This window comes from Chiloscyllium punctatum, chromosome 21, assembly GCF_047496795.1.
Source record: "Chiloscyllium punctatum isolate Juve2018m chromosome 21, sChiPun1.3, whole genome shotgun sequence".
NCBI lineage: Eukaryota > Metazoa > Chordata > Chondrichthyes > Orectolobiformes > Hemiscylliidae > Chiloscyllium > Chiloscyllium punctatum.
In genome coordinates this window covers 84854631-84875573 of record NC_092759.1, presented here as the reverse complement: position 1 = coordinate 84875573, position 20943 = coordinate 84854631, and positions in this window count along the sequence as shown.

The window sequence follows — 20943 nt, the reverse complement described above, 5'->3', positions numbered from 1 at the left end:
AGAGCCCATGTCGCTCAGATTCCACAGAATCGAGTAAGGTGGAGCGCAAAAACAGCGAGGAGGAGCAAACGTTGATAGGAGTTATATATCAATGTGAAAACTGCAGTACAAATGCTGGACATGTTATAAAACAGGAAATGAGATATACACATTTGTGGGTACTGCAGCAATAATGTACTGTTTACATGTTATCTAAACTGTGTTAACCCAAGTGAATGCTAACGCTGGGAAAATGGATCTCATGACCACGTGTGAGATGGTTTACATGAACATTATGTCGAGCACTGAGCTGGAGATCAGGTTATTTAGGAATTGGTGTTGAGTGATCAGAAGAGCTAATTGCAATTTTTGCTGGAAAGGACCTTTTGGGAACAGTGATCAAAATGTATTGGTTTTCTTTTATGTTGTTTAAGAACACGATAGTTTTTGTTTTAGTTGAAGTAACCGTTATAAATCTGAGTCAGGCAAGCCATGAAGGTGTGAGGAGAAAGTGGGGACTACAGATGCTGGAGATCAGAGTCGAAGAGTGTGGTGCTGGAAAAGCACAGTCAGGCAGCATACTAAGAGCAGATAAATCGACGTTTCAGGCATAATCCGTTCATCAGGAATGAAGCTTATGGGCCAAGGAGGCTGAGTGATAAATGAGAAGGGGGTGAGGCAGGAGAGAGGTAGCTGGGATTGCGGTAGGTAGATGAAGGTGGGGTTGAAAGAGGGAGGTGATGAAGGGAGACAGAACGCCTCATCTGCTGCATCCATTAAACCCAATGTAGTCTTCTCTACATTGGCGAGGCAGGAGGTCAACTTGTGGATCATTTCAGAGAACATCTCTGGGACAGCCACATTGAACAACTCCATCGCCTTGTGGCTGGGCACTTTAACTCCCCTTCCCACTCTGCCAAGGACATGAGGGTCCTGGGCCTGCTCCACCGCCAAACCCGAGCCATCAGAAGCTTGTAGGAAGAAAGCCTCCTCATCTGTCTCGGGACCCTCCAACCAAGGGGATCATAGTGGATTTCCCCATTTCCCCTAATCCCACCTTATCCCACTCCAAACGTCCAAGTCAACACCGCCCTTTTGAATGTTCCTACGTGTCCACCTTCCTCCCTATCAATCTGGGTCACCCTCCTCTTCGACTATCACTTTCAACCCCATCCTCATCTACCTATTAGATGAAAGGAGGCAGCTTAGAAAAATGCCAAGTGTTGCAGTAAGCCAGTGGATTCAGAGAAATGTCGGACCCAGCAAAGGATGACCAAGAAACTGAGAAGAAAATCAGAAGGAGAAAAAGCATGCAAACGAAAGAAAAACATGAAGACAGCTAAAAAGCGTCTATCAATGTATGAAAATAAAAACAAGGTCAAATGTGGAACAGTTGGTGTGCGTTCAGGATAATTTATTGCAGAGAACAGAGAAATTGCAGGGAAAAGAAACAGATTCTTTGCGTCTATCTTCATGGAAGAATGTCCAGAAATTCTTCCAGAAATACCAACTGACCATGGGACTTTTGTAAGTAACGTCTAAGACGATTCTTATCAGTGTTGGGGTTATCTTTGAAAAGAAAACTGGATTGAGTATTTATAAACCTGACAGACTAGATGTACTTCATGCAAGAATTTCAGAGGAAGCAGCAATAGACATGTTGATTGCATCGCGGATTTTCTTTTTATTTTCCAACACATTCACGAAAGGAATTTAGCCAATCTGGATAAGGAAAAGATTATAAATATTATCCAACAGTTTAAGAAGAGATGAAGATGGAGAGTGGTGAACTACAGACCAGTTATCTTGTCATCCGCAGTCAGGTGTCTGTTGGACTCGATTACAAAGAACATGTTACTAGACATTTAGAAGGTAATAACATAACTGGGGAGTGTGAGAATGTACCGATGAAAGGAAAACCAGAAGTGGCAAACTTTTTTTGGAATGGTTTGAAGATGATTCTTGTGGACATAGGCAATGAAGAACCAATGGATAACGTATAGTTGGATATTCATGAGATCTTTTAAAAATCATCACGTTGTAAGCTCATAAGAAAAGTTAAAGCGAGAGGTATTAGGAAGAACATATGTAAATAGGAAAGTAAAAATTAGGTTTACATTCAAGTGAATGTAATTGAAATAAAGAGGATGTCGTGCATCAGTTGTATCGAGTATTCATGACACTACACGTAGATTTATTTGTATCGTTCGGAATGCCAATCTAAGAAAGAATATATTGACTACAGAGGAACTGCAAAAGGTATTATCCAGAGTAATGCCTAAAATGGCAAGATTGTCTGACAGGGAAACTCAGCCTGTGATCTCGAGTGTCAAAGCATGAGAGGTGATTGCAGTGAAACTTAGAAACATAGAGGGGACTGAAGAACAGAGGGGCAAGTACACTGGGCAAGATAAGGGAGAATCCCAAGATACAAGTAGAACAGAATAATCAACAAACAGTCAGTGTCCATTAGAAACCAAAGGGGCAATCTGTGTGTCAAGCTGGAGAACATTGATGGATTGTTACATGAGACATTCACATCTATTTTACTTGGGAGAAGGAGGACGCAGGTACAGAATTCAACAATATTGATTGGAAAATTCTTGAACAGATTAATGTAAAATATGAGCAGGGATTTGAGGTTTTGTTCTGTATAAATTTAGTCCAATCTCCATGTCTGAAAGTGCTGTATATTAGTCGGCTGTTGGGGTCAAGAGAGGAAAGACCCTGACTGAATATTTTAATTAGAATCTGACCATAGGGGAGGTGCCAGAGGAGTGGAGAACTGCTTATACGATTCCACTTCACGGTAAGGGTGGGAGAGATAGACCAGGGAACTATTGACGAGAGAGTATTAGATCACTGTTAAGGAAACTACTGGAGAAAATAGGGAAGGAGAAAATTGAACTCCAATCAGAGTCGCAAGGTTTGATCAGGGATAATCATCATGACTTTATCAGAAGGAAGTCAAAAATAATGGGTTTGATTGCATTAGTTTGAGCAGGTCGATTGTTTTGTTTTGTAGGAAGGTCTTTGAAAAGATTTCCATCTGGGAAACTGAAAAATAAAGTAAAACCTCACAATATGAAGCATAACTTGACAAGTAACAAAGAAAATTGTCTTAGTGGCAGGACGCAGAGGGTGGTGGGAGAAGTCTGTTTGTGTGACTGGAGACCAGTGTCCCCTGGTGTACCACAGGGATCATTGCTGTGTCCCTTTTATTCATAAAGAAAGATGTGAATATGGAGGGGGCTAGGTGGAGAGTGGGTGATGTGTGATAAGTAAGTGTATGTTTGACATAAAGATTGGCTGGGTGGTTAGCTGTGAGGACGAAGGCATTAAGTTACAGGAAGATGCAGATGATTGGTCAGATGGGCAGATCAATGGCAGATAGTTTGTAACCCTGATAAATATGAGGTGATGCACTTTGGAAGAAGGAACCAGAGAGGGGAGGACTCAATGAATGGCAGCACACTAGGAAGCTCAGATTGTGCTTCTCGTCACATCCCTGAATGTGGCTGGACAGGTTAATGGACTAGTTAAGAATTGGACCTTGGGTGTAACATTTCCTAATCAGAGTGTAGATTATAAGAGCTATACAGGGCTTTGGTTCGGCCAAAATGGAGTACTGTATGTGGTTCTGGGAACCACATTCCAGGAAGGATGTGATTGTACTGGGGAGGGTGCAGAGCTGATTCACCAGGATGTTCCCTGGGATGGAACATATCAACTATGGAGAGAGGCTGGATAAACTCGGGTTGTTTTCTTTGGAGCAGAGAAAGCTGAGGAGTCCGTGATTCAGAAGGATACGATTATAAGGGACATGGACAGGGTGGATAGACAGCAACTGTTTCTTTTAGTCAGAGGGTGAAGAACAAAGGAGCACACTTTTAAAGTGAAGAGTTTGAGGTTCAGAGAGGATTTAAATATTTATTTTTTTTAACAAGTGTGCGTTGGGTTCTGGGATGACTTCCTGAGAGGGGAATTATCACGAGTAAACTCACGATCGTTAAAAAGTACTTGGACGAGCACTTAGAAATATTATAACATTCCTGGCTATGGGCCTGATGTAGGAAAGTAGGACTAATATAGATCGTGCTGTATTTCTGTTGGCAGAGAGACTATGCTCCTGTGAGTGTATGGTGTGGAAGGTCAATTATTGAGCAGTTTACGGCAGGAATTGATGAGTTTCTGAAGAGTATATTCACAAGGGTTATAAGAGTGAACTGTAATCACTTGTTAAATTATGTCAATGTGAGAAATATGAGAAAACAAGTGCAGCTTCCTTACAAACTGAAACCAGAGAATGGAGAATGGCGAATAGGGAAATGGCAGAACTATGAAACCACTACTTCAGTCCTGTCTTCACAGAACTTTCTAACAACACTAGGTAAATGAGGTCTGGTGTGGGAAAATGATATAGTACATGCAACATAGAACATAGTAAGTGAATGCTTTAGGAGAAATTATTGGGAGTAAAAATAATGGACATAGTCAACTAACATAGATTTTTGAAATGGGAATTAAGTTACAGAAACAGACTAGGAGACAAATGAAAGAGAAGCAATGGATGTAAAACATTTGGATTTTCAGAAAGGTTTCGGTGAAGCTCCAAGCCCAGTTTAAAAAATCAAATCTGAGTGGATTGGGGCGAATATATGGCCATGTTTCTAGAATAGGACAGCTGGCAGGAAACAGTGAAGAGAAATAAGCAGACTCGTCAAGAAACAGTCTGACCATTGTCTGTAAGGTATGATTATGTGAGTATGGCCATGTCCCAGACTCCCCATCACCTTCCTCGGATATCTCCTGTCTCACCAACAGGACAGACACAGCAGAAGTGGCGGTACAGTGGGATACAGTTGGAAGGGAATTGCTCTGGGATTCCTCAAAAGTGACTCCGTATCTCACGAAGTCTCATGGCATTAGTTTACACATGGGAAAGGAAAGCTCCTGCTGATTACCATGTACCTGCCTCTCTCAGCTGATGAGTCAGTACTCCTCCATGCTGATCAACACTTGGAGGAAGCACTGAGGTTTGCAAGGGCGCAAAATGTACTCTGGTTGGGGGATTTAAATGTCCACCACCAAGAGTAGCTCAGCTGCAGCATTACTGATTGAGCTGGTCGGGTCCTAAAGGATGTAAAGGCTAGCCTGGGTCTCCGGCAGGTCATGAGGGAACGAACAAGAGGAAAATACATACTTGACCACATCCTTACTAATCTGCCAGGTGCAGAAGTATCTGCCCATGTCAGTATCGGTAAGAGTGACCACCGCATAGTCACTGTGAAGACAAAGTCCCACCTTCACAATGAGAGTAACATCTATCATTTTGAGTGGTACTCTTACTGTGCTCAATAAGACCAACTTCAAACACATCTAGCAGCTCAAGTCTGGGTTTCCATCAGGTGCTGTGTGTCAGCAATAGCAGTGGAATTGTACTCCCGCACAACCTCATGGCCTGGCATATCCTCCTCACAGCAATTACCATCAAGCCAGAGCATCAACCTTGGTTCAATGGAGTGTGCAGGAGGGCAGGAGCAGCACCACCCATACCTGACAATGAGGTGTTAGCCTGGTGAAGCCACCAAACAGGACGATGTGTGCACCAAACAGCATAAGCAGTAAGTGATAGACAGAGCTTAGTGATCCCACAAGCAACAGTTCAGATCTAAGCTCTGCAGTCCATCTACTTCCAGTTGAGAATAGTTCTGGACAATTAAACAAGTCATTGGAGGAGGAGATTCCACAAGTATCCCCATCCTTAATGATGGATTAGCCCAGCACTTCAGTGCAAAAGATAAGGTTGATGCATTCTTTCGTCAAAAGGACCTCTTCAGTCAAAAGTGCTGAGTGGATGAAATATCTCAGCCTCCTACAGTGACCCTCAGCAATTCAGTTACCAGTCCTCAGCCAATTCGATTCAGTCCACGCAATATTCAGAGAACGTTGGAGGCACTGGATACTCCAAAGGGGACACATGCTGACAACATTCTGGCAATTGTACTGAAAACGTGTACTGCAGAACTTGTCACTAACCTAGCTAAACTGTTCTACTATCGTTACAACAACATGGAAAATTACCCAAGTATCCCCTAGACATAAAAGCAGAACAAGTCCAATCCGACCAATTACCACCCCATCAGTCTACTCTCGATCATCAGTAAAGTGATGGGAGGAGTCAGTAGTTTCAAGCAGCACCTGCCCAGCAATAACCTGGTCAATGACGCCCAGTTTGGGCTCCACAAGGGCCACTCAGCTCCTGATCCCATTACCATGGTTCAAACATGGACAAAAGAGCTGAATTCCAGAGGTGGGGTGAGAGTGATAGCTCTTTAAATCAAGGCTGCCTTCGACCAAGTGAGGTATCAAGAGGCCTGAGCAAAACTGGAATCAATGGGTATCAGGGGCAAAATCCCCGCTGGTTAGAATCATACCTGACACGGAGGAAGATGGTTATGGTTGATAAAGGCCAGCCAACTCAGCTCCAGGACAAGTCTGTAGGAGTCCCTCAGGCAGTGGTCTAGGCCAAAACATCTTCAGGGCTCTTAATCAATGACCTTCCCTCTATTATAAGGTCAGAAGTGGGGATGTTCGCCAATGATTGCACAATATTCAGCAACATTTGTGGGTCCTCAGATACTGAAGCAGTCCATGTCCAAATGCAACAAGATCTGGACAGTATCCAGGCTGACAAGTGGTAAGTAATATTGATGCCGCACAAATGCCAGACCGTGACCATCACCACTAATATGTAATCTAACATGGCCCCTTGGCATTCAATGGTGTTACCATCACTGAATCCACAGTGGACTGCAGTGGTTCAATAAGGCAGCTCACCACTACCTTCTCAAGGGCAACCAAGGACAGGCATTAACTGCTGGCCTAACCAGTCACATCCAGATTCACGACATAAATATTATTCTTAAAAAAATAACAGAGGACGGTTGCTGAGATATCACAGGGATCGGTGCTCGGGCCCCAACTGTTCACAATATCCATTAAACATTTGGTTGTGGGAATCAAATACAATATATCCCAACCTGCTGAAAGAACTAAAGGATGTTGGATTGTGAGTAGGTGAGGAGGTTGTAAAAAAGCTTCAAGGTGACTAAGACAAGTGGAGTGAATGGGCAAATACGTGGCAGATGGAGAGCAAGGTGGGTAGAGGTGACAGTGTGCCCTTTGATTTGAAGCCTATCGTTTGTAACGGGATTGTTTGAAACATGTTGATCTACAAAGGGATGCTTGCTCCTTTTTGTTGTTTCCTTCTACGCAGCCCTCCAAGATCCCTGCAGCACAGTGAGGTCTGAACCCAGAAGGCAATACTGGGAATGGCATTGGCACGCTGCCCACTGTACATAGTCCCACCCAGTGGGGAGCTGTAACATTGCAAAGGATTTAGATATCCCTGTAGACCAGTCACTGAAAACAATATTGCAGGAGCAGAAAGTAGTTAGGAAGGTAAATGGGTGTTGACCTTCATTTCAGGAGTAAGGGTGTCTTACTGCATCTGTACAGGGCCTTAGTGAGACCCCATCCCAAACATTGTCCAGTATTGTGTGCAGTTTTGGCCTCCATACCTAATAAAGGGCAACCCTGACATTGAGGGAGAGCAGTGAAGGATGACCAGACTGATCTCTGGGATAACAGGCTTGTTGTGGGAGCAGAATTTGGGACGACTGGGCCTGCATTCCATGGTGATTAGGAAAATGGGTTGTGATCTCAGTGAGATATATAAAACTCTGACAGGGTGAGACAGATTGGAAGCAGGGATGATAATTCCCCAGGCTGTGCTGTCTAAAACAAGGGGCCACAGTATAGATACAGACAGGCTATTCTGCATTGAGATGCCAATAAATGTCTGCCCTCAGAGACTGGTGAACCTGGGGAATACACTCGAACAATGACACTGAATATAAATACAGATTTAGAGACAGTAAAGGAATGGTGGGAGAGCAGGATTACGGTGTGGTAATAAAGGGCAAGTCATCATTATATTGCATTGGGTAGCAAACTCAATGGAGCAAAGGGACTACTGCACTTGCTAATTTATAGCTTCCCAAGGTTAATCACATTAACGGATATATTCGTTGCGTGGGATAAGTGCATTGCGGAGATATTTGAACATGAATGACAATGAGGACGGCTCAATGTGTTGAATGGCCTACTCCATTCCCGATTTTTCTGTGCCGTCTGTGGGAAAGCTCTGTAAATGCTGTCACAAGTTCTCAGATGTTAGGAAGGAGGTCTCGGAGGGTCAACAGGACTGTGTTTCCCGTTCCCTTTTTCCGCTAATGAGGCTGGGGCCGGGTGTTCTGTCCAGGTTTATCCTTTAAGACCTCGGCGCAGATTGATATAATAGAGTGTCTAGCTTGGCCGATTCAGAGATCATTGAATAGTTTTATCACAAGTATATGTGTCTGCAGTCATAGATAATCATAGATAATCATAGATAACAGCCTCCAGTCTGACAAGTATCCTTCCACTCAACCCTCTGCTTCCTACCATCAAGCCAACTGTGTATCCAATTGGCCTGTTCCCCCAGCATTTCACGCGATGTAACCTTCCAGAGCAGCCTGCCATGTGGAACCTTAACAAAGGCCTCATGGAAATCAATGGAGACTACGTCTACCGCTCTGTCCTCGTCAACCTTCCTCGTAACTTCATCAAAGAACTCTAACAAATTTGGGAAGCATGATCTCCCACTCACAATTTTATGCTGACCGCTCTGAATCAAAACCTGTGTAAGTAATGGGTGCAGTCAATGGTAAGCTGTCCTTCACTGTAAGATGATTCGAGTACATAAGTAAAGCCATCTTCCTGCTGTTGTAGAGCCTTGCTGACAGAGCATTTGGGGCACTCTCTACAGATTTGATCTCCTTTGTAAGGAATGATCTCCGTACCACAGATAAGGTTGATGGCAACATGAGGATAGAGTGAATAAGCTGAGTGTTTAATCGGTAGAGCTGTAAGAGATGAAAAAATTGTGACGCTGAAACACGAGGAGTGGCAGCGATCTCTTATTTCCAAAAGAGATATTGATAGGGAGAGAAATTCCATACTTTACCCAGGATTGATTGGTTTGATTTATTGCCACGTGTACCTCAGTACAAGGAAACACTTCATTTATGAGCAGTGGAGGAAGATCATAGTAAGCATGGCCAGACAGATCATAGGATGGAAATAGACTTGGACAGAGTAAGGCATACAGGTTACACTGAACAGGACGTGCACTAGACAAGATCAACATGAACAAGATAAGCATTATTTGAACTTAGAGAGTCCATTCATCAGTCTAACGTGGCTTTCCTAATAGTTTATTTGCCTACATTAACTCTCCCCACATTATTGTGCAGTCGGCGTGTGAACCCTGTACTGAACATCAGGTTGCTCACAATCCCCAACAGCAGCCACAATACCTTCCGTCTGAAACAGGTAACCATTCCCACCAGCTTCCGCGTAACATAGAGAACAACAGGCTGTCTTCTTGGAGATGGAAGGTGCCTTCTTGAGACTTCACACAAGATTTATGGTTTCCCTCCTCGACACTAGAAAACCACGTTAAAGTCCCACGTGTGTATCATAAGCAACGGAGCCAGGTGGAACAACGTGGAGCAGTCTGTCTGTGCAGCCTATGTTCCATTTGTTCATCATGTTGGAGCATCAATCTGGAGACCCTTAAGACTGCTGATGCTGGAGATCAGAGTAGAACCTCGATTGCGGGAAAAGCACAGCAGGTCAGGCAGCGTCCGAGAAGCAGGAGAATCGATGTTTCGGGCATAAGACATTCATCAGGAATCAGTATCAATTACCACATTCTGCCCTGTGTAAGTGCATTGAGGCGGTAATGGCCTCCTACTATTCCTGTATAAGTGACTCAAGGGACTGACGGCCTTCTTCCTCGTCCAATTAGACAGGGCCAAGGGCCTGACTGGTTACTCCTGGTTCCTGTTTAACAGCTCGATGTGCTGACAAGTGTGACAATGCTGCAGCGTTAAGAGGTCATTTTTATCCTGGTTTCTTTTAAGAGAGAGCTTGGACGCTTGTAACCAAGCTGGTTAGTTAAGACAACTTGAGTAACAGCTAGCGAGGCCTTAGGTTTATTTTAATGCAGCCTGAATGGGTGTGGCCAGCTCTCACAGATTATGATTACTGGGTTTGGTTTCTCAGTAACATCAAAAACTATTGGGGTCTCCACAGAGTTGGAAGCTTCAGGGAATGTTTCCTGGCTGCTACTCTCTCTGAATTTTCTCTTGATGCTGTTTTCTATTCCTGAATGTTCCTTTTTGCCAAGGGCTGTGTTTATGGGAGTTTCCTATGTTGGACTAGTTCATTAGTAATAGCTCCTAGATCTATTATTCTGTTTAGTTGCCCAATAGAATTACGTTATTCTTAATTCCTCTTTCTTTGTTTTATCTTCCGTGTTTAAGTAGATGGTGTTTTGCTTACCACCGAGTAGTTTGACCTGTCACATTGCATCCGGAACAGACAGTTTACATTTCCTTTAAAATAAGAAAACATTAGAGTCTCGGCTACAGCCTTGAAATATTTTCGATGGGCTCTGGTGTGCCCCACCACACTAGACTCCTTCTCTACTTGAGTAATAGGCTGGAGGCACTGAATGGGCTGTCCCTGTTCTACTCTAATACTGTCAATAGGCTGAATGGCTTCCTCATATTCCTGTGAAACCAGCGTTAGGTGCTGAATGAACTCTTGTTTAACTATGACAATGTGCAGTGTCAGGAATTAATGTTACATGAATGTTATGGACACTTTAACAGCACAAGCCTCAATGGAGTCTGGGTCTTGTTGCACATGGACACAAACTAGTTCAGGAACTGACCGGGGATAAAATGTTCTGAACATTGTGGAATCTTCAGTGACCATCCCCACTTCTGACCTTATGGTGGGGAGGATGGGGGTGGTGGTGGTGGTGGCAGGGAGACATTGATGAAGCAGCTGAAGCTGTTTGTGAAGAGGAAGCTACCCTGAGGATCTCCCACGGAGGTGACCCAGGACAGAGATGATGAACATCTTCCTTTGTGCCATGTTTGACTCCAAACACTGGAGAGTTTACTTTGATTCCCATTAAGTCCAGTTATGTTAAGTTCCTTGATGTCAATAAAAGTCAACTACTGCCTTGATATCGGGGCCAGTCATTTTTACCTGAACCCTTGAGTCAACCTCTTTTGTTCATATCAATAAACCATGATACAGGAGCAGCAATTGTTTTCTTCAAACAGGTCGGATTGAATGTCAGGATTTCTCTTCTCAAGAGTGTTGGGGAGCTAGATGACTGAACGTATTTGAAGAGGAGTTAGATGGATATTGACCTGTCAGAGAGTTGAGGGCTATGAGGAATTGGGTTTGAAAGAGGATTTGAGACAGAAAGCAGATCAGTCATGATCTTAGTGAAGGGCAAGGCAGGCTTGGGGGGGGGGGGTGAACAACATGACCCTGTTTCTGATGTTCTCCCATTCTGTTTTTAGAGAGTTAGTGGGTGTTATTTTCATGGATGTTCTCTGATTGAATATTTCAGTCAGGGAGACCAGAGGATTTTGTGAGCCATCGTTGGGTGAGGTATATGGGCTGTATTCACAGTGAATCTGGGTCTACAGCATGACCAACAAATGAATCACAAGTTGCAGAGAGGGGAAGCTCTGTAAAGAGAGATGAGGGGCCTCTTTCATACCCAGCCTGGGCTTCCCAATCACATTTACCAAATCATATCAAACCGTGTGGGACAGTCTTGAAGGGCCGAATGGTCTCCTCTGTTTCTGTGCACCAGGTTATAGGAGTAAGTAGCCTCCAACTGCTCCTGTCTCGTAGGTTTGAGGGGCTGAATGGAACACAGGAACATGGGACTGAGGAGCAGGAGTGGGTCATTAGATGCGTTGAGCCTTCTGCATCAGGCACTAAGATTGTGGCTGATCAGGTTGTGGACTCAGCCTCACTTTCCTGTCTCCATCCCATTATGCATGACTCATCTCTCTGTCAAATATTTACCTAACGCAGCTTTCAATCAACATGAACATCAAGGCACGATAAACTTCCAGCAAAGAGAATTATGATTTGAAAGGTCCTTTCAGAACTTTTTGTCATCCCTCTTATAGTCTCAGAGAGTTATGCAGAACGGAAACAGACCCATCAGTCAGATGTGTTCACTCCGATCAGATATCAAATCTGATCTAGTCCCATTTGCCAGCATTTGGCCAATATCCCTGCTCTTTCAGATTCTTTTTAAATGTGCGATTGTAACCGCCTTCAGCACTTCCTCTGACTGTACTTTCTGTACACACACCACTCTCAGTGTGAAACATTTACCTTCAGGTGCCTTCTAAATCATTCGCCCTCTCCCCTTCAACCTATTCCCTATTGTTTTGGAACCCCCTATCCTGGTGGAGCAGAGTGTGGCTGTTCAGAATATCCATGCCCCTGATGGTTTTATAAACCTCTATAATGTCACCCCTCAAACTCTGACACTCCAGGAGAAAGCACCTCAAACTAATCAACCTCTCACTAAAGATCAAACCTCCAGTCCTGGAACATCTGTGTAAGTTATTTCTGCAGAAAACCGAATTGTACGCAGTATTCTTAAAGTGACCTCACCAACATCCTGTACAGATACAACATGCCACCACAACTCCTATACTCAATGCCCTGACTGATTAAGACAAATGTGCCAAATGTGTTCAGCACGGCTCTGTCTACCTGCCATTCCACATTCAAGGAACAATATGCCTGCAGCCCTATATCCCTTTTTTCCACAACACTCCCAAGAATCTCACCATTAAGTGTATAATTTCTGCCCTGATTTACCTTCCAAAACTGCAAAACTTCGTCTTTATCTAAATTAAACTTCATCTGATCATCCTTGCCCATTTGTCCCATCTAATTGCGGTCTTGTACTCTGAGATAATCTACTACACCACCTTTCTGATGTCATCTGTATACTTACTAACTATGGCCCCAATATTCACATCCAAATCTTTTACATAAATGACGAAATGCAGTGACCTCAGTACTTATTCTTACAGCACACTGCTGCTCACAAGCCTCCAGTCTGAAAAATATCCCTCTTCCTTCAAGCCAATTGTGACAAGCTTCTTCTGTATCCCATATGACTGAAACTTACTAATCTGTCTACCAATCAGAATGAAATACTAGCTCTGAAGAGAGGCTGAGTAGGTTAGGTTTATTTTCACTAGAAAAAAGGAGATTGAGGGGGTGCCTGACTGAGATTTACAAAATCATGAAGGGTATAGCCAGGGTGGATAGAGACAAGCTTTTTCCCAGGGTGAAGGATTCAATAACAAGAGGTCGTGTTTTCAAAGTGAGAGGTGGAATATTTAAAGGGGATACACGCGGTAAGTACTTCACACAGAGGGTGGTGGGCGTTTGAAACGCGTAGCTAGCAGAGGTGGTAGAGGTAGGCACGGTAGATTCATTGAAGATGCGTCTGGACAGATGCATGAGTAGGTGGGGAGCAGAGGGATACATATGTTAAGGAATTGACCGACAGATTTAGACAGTACATTTAGATCAGTTCACGCTTGGAGGGCGAAGGGTCTTTTCCTGGGCTGGAAATTTTCTTTGTTCTTTAAATGAACACCTTGTTGAAGTCTATATAGACAATGTCCACCAAACTGTCTTCATCAATCTTCTTTTTCACCTCTTCATAAAACTCAATCAAATTAATGAGACATGATTTCCCATGCAGAAAACCACGTTGTCTACTCCGATCTGCCCTTGCCTTCCCAATGTATGTAAATCCTATCCCTCAGAATCCCCTCCAACAACTCACCCACCACTGACATCAGGCTCACGGGTCTATAGTTCCCCGACGTTTGGGGTCACTGTTTCCTTTTCTAGTCCCACTCCTCCATTGCTCACAACAAATGTTAAATGTAACCAGGTCGGTGATATGGCCGAAGATATTTGTCTCAGACTGGGTCAGGGTCAGTTTCAGGAATAAGTCAGGCTAGTTTCTTTAATCTGCTAAAACAACACGTTTATGATCCAGAGCAATGTTACTCAAACTATGATGGAAAGATGAATGGCAAACTGTTTGTGTATTGCAATTATATAATCAATATTTCCCTGTTTAAAACATTGAGACACACACACACACACAATCTCTGCAATTTTAACTTGAAAGAACTTTGTCCAGATATTATTGGAACACGTGACAAAGGAAAAATTGCAAGATTGGCCAAAACTTTATTCTGCTTCTGAAGATATTGTACTCACACAAGCTACTAGCAATGGGATTTCATCCTGGGAGAGTTGGATTTAGCTGAATTCCCTTTGCTTAGGCAGTGTGTAGATTCCAGTGAATTCTGGTTCGGGATCATCCAAAGGGTAGCACGGTGGTTAGCACTGCTGCCTCACAGCACCAGGGACTTGGGGTCGATTCCAGCCTTGGGTGACTGTCTATGTGGAGTTTGCACATTCTCCCCTTGTCTGTGTGAGCTTCTAATGGGTGATCCAGTTTCCTACCGCAAACTGTGGATTGGTCATGCTAAATTGTCTGTAGTGTTCAGGGAATTCTAGGTGAGATGTATTAGTCAGGGGTAAATATAGGGGAATGGGTTGGGAAGGTTGGTATGGACTTGTTGGGTCGAAGGGCCTGTTTCAGCACTGTAGGGATTCCATAAAAATACGAATGGTAACGATGACTTTAGAGTTTTTTTTAGCTCGCACATATTACTGTGATGAGGAACAATGAAGGAGAGAGAGCGTAATAGGCCATTCCTTCTCGGGCAGATTACATTTTCTACCTCGCTGAGTTGAATCACACAGTAATGTCATCCTCTCCCAAACTGGACCATGTGAGGTCTCCTTGTACATTGTCCAAACTATCTCTCCATCACATTCCCTGTTCCATGTAGGTGCATCATTGCTGCTGTCATACACAGAGCAATACTCTGAGCAGAAAATAGTCTTGGTCGATTTGAAGATATGTTTATATGTCCCTGTGTCATTAAAAAATAAAAATGTTGAATTTATTCAGAATACCTGTGTTAAAATGAATGCATTTTTTCAAGAAATACAGAAATTGCTGGAAAAGCTCGCCAGGTCTCTCAGTACCCAAATGCTGTAGTTGTACCAGCCTCCACCACTTCCTCTGGCAGCTCATTCCATACGCACACTATCCTCTGTATGAAAATGGGCCCTTGCGGCCTCATCAAAGCCTTTCCCCTCTCACTTTCCACCAATGCTCTCTAGTTTTGGACGCCCCAACCTGGGCCAAACCCCTGACTACTCACCCTACCCATGACCATTCTGATTTTATAAACCTTTATTGCTGCGAAATGTGACTTCAATCAACACGAATGCTGTACTTTCAGTCATCCTGGGCCTAAATTCTGAAATGCAATACTGACACCACTCCCTTATCCATCAGGTCACAATTCTACATCCATTTTAATCAGTTTGTTCAGATGTATCCTGAGACACTTCTGTGGGCTTTACGCCTCGACCTTTGTGCCCAGAAGAGGTCTCACCAATATCCTGTACAACCTCAACATGACATCCCAATTCCGATACTCAAAGGTCTGCCCTATGATGACATGTCTGTTAAACACCTTCTTAACCACACTATCTACATGAGATGCAAATTTTAAAGAATTAAACCTGACGGCCTTGGTTTTCTGTACTACAGCACTGTCAAAGGCTCTACTTTTAATTGTATAGGTCCTGTTCTTGTTTGATTTCCCAAATCCAATGCCTCTCATTAATGCAAACTAAACTCCATCTGACACCCCTCAGCCCAGTGTGTGATATCACTGCCACCTCCCCCTAGCATCACTCAGCAATACCCATAAAGCTGTAACATTATTCTCCTGTGTGTTTGTTCATCAGCCTGTTACGACATGCTGGGACATACCTCTGCAACAGGCAGGACTTGAATCCAGGCCTTCTAGTCCAGAGCTAGGAACACTACCACACAAGTTCAGGAATTGGAATCAAATCCAGAGCTCTGGCTCAGAGACAGGGACAGTACCCAATACAACTACCATACCCAGATTTTGGGTCATAATTTAAGTGCCTACTTTCAGCTCGGTGTGGATGATTATAATCAGGTTGCCATTACTGAATTACAAAAAATACTTTGTATTATTAAACAAATGCAAGATATTTGTCTCAACTGTAGGATATTGAGTGTATATGCTATGCTATCGAAATTAACTATGACCATCTTTAATTGCTATTATCTGAAGTCTGCAATATTAAGGAAAGAAATCCTGCAGACACACTCTGCCCAATGAAGGGTATCAAATGGATATTTATTACTGAACACCAGAGACGAAGGAAGAGCTTAATTTCTGTCCCAAAACACCGATCACTATTACCCACCTCTAACATGCGACTGCCCTCTTCCTAAAACCATGAAATGATACCAGGCGCTGATTACTGTCCAGCCTCTCCTCCCCACTGACTGTGTCTGTAATCTGTCCCTCCTCCCCCGAACCATACAAGGCAAATCAAGTTCAGGGTCTTTGCGAAAATCAAGGCCGGAGTGTGCAGGCCTCCTAGAGAGGGGGAGGGAATTTTAAAATTGAAGGGGGAGGGGGAGGTGACAGTAATATCACACACTGGGCTGAGCGGTGGCTGATGGAGTTTAGTTTGGTTTAATGCGAGGGATTGGATTTGGTAAATCAAACAACAGCAAGACCTATACAATTAAAAGTAGAGCCTTTGGCAGGGCTGTAGTACAGAAACCTAGGCCATCAGGTTTAATTCTTTAAAATTTGCATCTCATATAGATAGCACGGTTAAGAAGGTGTTTAACACACTTGTCTTCATCGGACAGACCTTTGAATATCGGAATGGGGATGTCATGTTGAGGTTGTGAAGGATATTGGTGAGACCACTTCTGGAATACTGTGTCAGGTCTGGTCATCCTGCCCGCTCATTCCATAGGCACATCTCCCTAGATGTTGCTGGGAAAGGAGGGATTGATCTATAAGGAGAGACTGGATCGGCTGGGATTTTTTTCACTGAAGAATATGAGATTAAGCAGTAACTTTACAGAGGTTTATATAACAATGGGGGGTACAGAGAAGCTGAAGGGAGTGCTGATGTCTTTTCCCTAGAGTTGAGGGTTCAAAACTGAGGGATATTTTAAGGTGCGAGGAAAAAAGATTTACAAAAGTCATGAGAGGTATATACTTTAGACAGAATCTGGCTTGGGTGTGGAATGAACTTCCAGAGGAAGTGTTGAAAGCAGGGACAGTTACAACATTTAAAGGACATTTAGATCAGTCCATGGACAAGACATTAGTTTGGATGCTGCTGTGAGCAGCTGCCCTCTCCCTCCCCCTCTCTGAATGAATCTCTGTTGGTTTTCACCCTCTGCCAATGTCTGTGCAATGGCGTCTGGAGGCCAGCAGAGGGGGGCATTGTATCGCTATAAGCACCACAGAGACTGCCAGACCTGCCCCACACACAGACACACAGATACACACAGCAATTGTTAGTACACAACATTGAGCTCATCTGGTAATATAAACTAAACATAAATAAATGCTCAATTTGCCTTGTAAACTGTTAAAATATGAGTGACAGAGAACTCCCAAAATCCACTGTTTAAATATAAACATCAATTTATTTTTTTAACTCTGAAACTGAACATTTTACATCAACTATTCACAACTCTGAGACCCCCTTTCTCTTAATTCTTATTACTCTACTCCAACTCTACAGAAATGTACTGTTTCAAAAAGACACTTATTAAATTTACATAAACGTAATTTCAAAACCACAGAGCAGCTGTTGTTTCATCTGACCTCACACCAGAATCCTTTTTTCCCATCTTTCCTGGGAGGACTGGCTCATGTTACAGGATGCTATCGAAGTGTCGACATTTCAGCATTCTGCAACCTGGGAACACATCCTTCCATGACACTGTCTCTCAGTCTCCTCCTCTCTGTCTATTTCCAAACCCCTCCCCATGTGGTTATATCTAAACTGATACCCCCGCCATCTCTCTCTGGCAGTGAGGTTCATACCCACAGCACCGCCTTGTCATGGCACAATGGGGATATGGAGCTGTAAATGGATGGGAGATGTACATCCTGTCACTTCCAGCATGGGCTGGAAGTTTCCCCACACTGGGCAGGGATCCAACACAGCTTTACAGATCAATGCACTGGGGTGGGATACACAGTCCTACCTGCTGGGAGGATAACTGCTCCTGGTTTACAGATCAATGTACTGGGGTGGTGTACACAGTCCTACATGCTGGGAGGGTAACTGTTCCTGGGTTACAGATCAATGCACTGGGGTGGTGTGCACAGTCCTACATGCTGGGAGGGTAACTGTTCCTGGTTTACAGATCAATGCACTGGGGTGGTGTACACAGTCCTACATGCTGGGAGGATAACTGTTCCTGGTTTACAGATCAATGCACTGTGTTGGGATATACAGTCCTACATGCTGGGAGGGTAACTGCTCCTGGTTTACAGATCAGTGCACTGGGGTGGTGTACACGGTCCTACATGCTGGGAGGGTAACTGCTCCTGGTTTACAGATTAATTCACGGGCGATCACTGCACATGCTGCTGTGCTGGTCAGACTATATGCGGTTTATGGAGAATGCAATGATGTGGCCAGTGCAGCTCCCCACACTGGATGGATATGTAGCCTTTGCACATTACATCATGTTGGTGGGGTGGATAGGGGGGGAAGGTCAAGGACAGGTCAAGGAATTCCTCGGAACGTTCTGTCCCCGACATTGTTTGTGAACGGCCGGACGTCAGTGAATTGAACAAACGATAAGATCCCGAGGGAAGAGATCCCGTTCCAGGGAGAAGGAGACACTGTTCCGAAGGCCCCTCAGGCAGTTAAAGGGGTGAATACATTTTCACTGTGTTTACATTTCTCCACGACACAGGATCGACCACAATTTAGATCAAAATACAGAAATTCCCAAACTCCGTTTGTCTTCAGGAAACTGGGAGAGAATCCTTCAGGACAGTAACGTTTCCACCCTCCGTATTAGGAACTGGGAAGGAGTGACCTGTGTCTGCTCTCGAGTGATCGAGTGTGTGGGAATGTTCTAGAAACCATCTGTCCTTATGGATGTGTCTCTGTGTGTTTGGGGAGGGAGGGATCCTTGTGGTTTATGTCACATTTTTGTCAGTAATTCCGACCTTCCCATTTGTTATTCCAGCTCCAATTATTTTAATAAGTCCCTGAATACAGGGACACATTTGAAAATCTCACTGGGTCGCCGATCAAACGGGTCCCTTTGCCTCCAGGCTGATGGATAATGGGTTTGTTTTCCTTCCTCACAGTTAATGTAGTGACCATCTACGTCCTGCTTTATAAAGACTGTGGATTGTCTCCATGTGTAAGACGTTTCCTGGGGGCCATGGCAGCGGCGGATCTCCTGGTCATTATCCTCGACCTGATCCTGAGACACATTCCCATTGTTTATCGGGAACAGTTTTATTTCCTGAAGGATTCCGTCCCCGTTTGTAATATCCACTCCGTCCTGGTTTATGCAGCCACTGACTGCTCTGTCTGGTTCACTGTCACTTTCACCTTTGATCGGTTTGTGGCCATTTGTTGCCAGAAGCTGAAAAGTAAATATTGCAGTGAGAAAACGGCGGCTGTGGTTCTGGGAGCAGTGACTGTGCTGAGCTGTTTAAAGAACATTTTCTGGTATTTTATGTTCACGGCTCAGTATTTGCTGGTGAACACCCCCTGGTTTTGTGATATAACAAACGCTGTTCTATTCGCCAGTGTCTGGGTCACAATCGAGTTCCTCCACCACATTTTAACCCCGTGTGTCCCATTTCTCCTGATTCTGCTGCTCAATGTTCTCACCGTCAGACACATTTTAGTGACCAGCAGAGCCCGCAGGAGACTCCGTACTCACACCAATGGGGACGCTCAGTCTGACACTGAAATGAGAAACCGAAAAAAATCCATCATTTTACTGTTTGTGATCTCGGCCAATTTCATCCTGTTATGGTCAACGTTCATGCTGTATTCTATATGGATTCGGATGTGGCATTTTGGGTATGAGTCTGTGTATCTCAATCTCTTTGTGAAGGAATTGGGCTTCATGCTGCAGCTCCTCAGTTGCTGCACAAACACCGCGATTTATGCCATGACCCAGACTAAGTTCAGGCAGCAGCTGAAAAATGTGCTGAAATATCCTTTCACCCAAATCCATCAATCCATCAAATTCCCTCATTAATCACACCATCCGGGATTTTCTCATTTCAGTTCAGTGTTTCAGTGATGGAGCAGCCTGTCGCTATGGTAACAGACTGAGGGTAGAGCTGGTTTGTCCATCCTTATCCCCCAGGTGGGTTACAGGGAAACATTTCAATGTTTCTCTCAACTCAGGGGCCAGTGAGAAAAAGCACTATCCCACTGACTGTATCCAACACTTCCATTTGTAACCAATAAAAATGTTGATTAAAGCGTGCCGAGCAGCAGAGTGACCAATGTTGTTGTGTGCCTTTGTGTTGGAGAAGCTGAGCTGGAGAGAGACAGACTCAGCCCCAAGTCCTGGTCCTCGGGGAAGGGGAAGGCACCGCGCCCTGAGCTCAGGAGTTGGGTTTAACTCCCTCTGTCCCAGCACTGCAGCCTGGCCTCCCCATTACCTCTCCCCTACTCTTTCTCCTGAATTCTGTGTGTCGCTCTCTCTTTCAGCACATACACTCTTTCAACCCTCTCCCTCATCCCCCTCTCTCTCTCTCTCTCACACACACACACACACACACACACACACCACCAACCCTGGTTCCTCCACCTGCCTCCACTCTTCACTCTCCCCCCTCTCCCTCCCACAACTCTATCTCTATTTTCCCCATCTCCCACATCTCACCCCCACCCCTCACATGCAGCCTCACCCCCAAACACCCCCAGTCTCTGGGTCAGAGGGAGAGGGAAGGACCAGGGAGACAGAGTATGTCAGAGAGAGAGGGAGGGAGAGAGATT